This window comes from Sinocyclocheilus anshuiensis, unplaced genomic scaffold (assembly GCF_001515605.1).
Source record: "Sinocyclocheilus anshuiensis isolate Anshui unplaced genomic scaffold, SAMN03320099.WGS_v1.1 scaffold68, whole genome shotgun sequence".
NCBI classification, from domain to species: Eukaryota; Metazoa; Chordata; class Actinopteri; order Cypriniformes; family Cyprinidae; genus Sinocyclocheilus; species Sinocyclocheilus anshuiensis.
Genome location: NW_015555741.1, coordinates 1,801,883 through 1,802,200, shown reverse-complemented (window position 1 = coordinate 1,802,200; position 318 = coordinate 1,801,883).

Genomic DNA, 318 nt, shown 5'->3' with positions numbered 1-318 from the left:
GTTAAGAGTACAGGTTTTTTTTTTTTTTTTTTTAAATTAATACTTTTATTTAGCAAGGATGCATTAAATCGATCAAAAGTGACAGTAAAGACATTTATAATGTTACAAAAGATTTCCGTTTCAAATAAATGCTGTTCTTTTGAACTTTCTATTCATCCAAAGAATCCTGAAAAATGTAGTGCTGTTTCCGCTAAAATATTCAGCAGCACAACTGTTTTCAACATTGATAATAATAAGTAATTCTAGATAATAATAAAAGTTTCCTGAGCAGCAAATATATCAGAATGATTTCTGAAGGATCATGTGACACTGAAGACT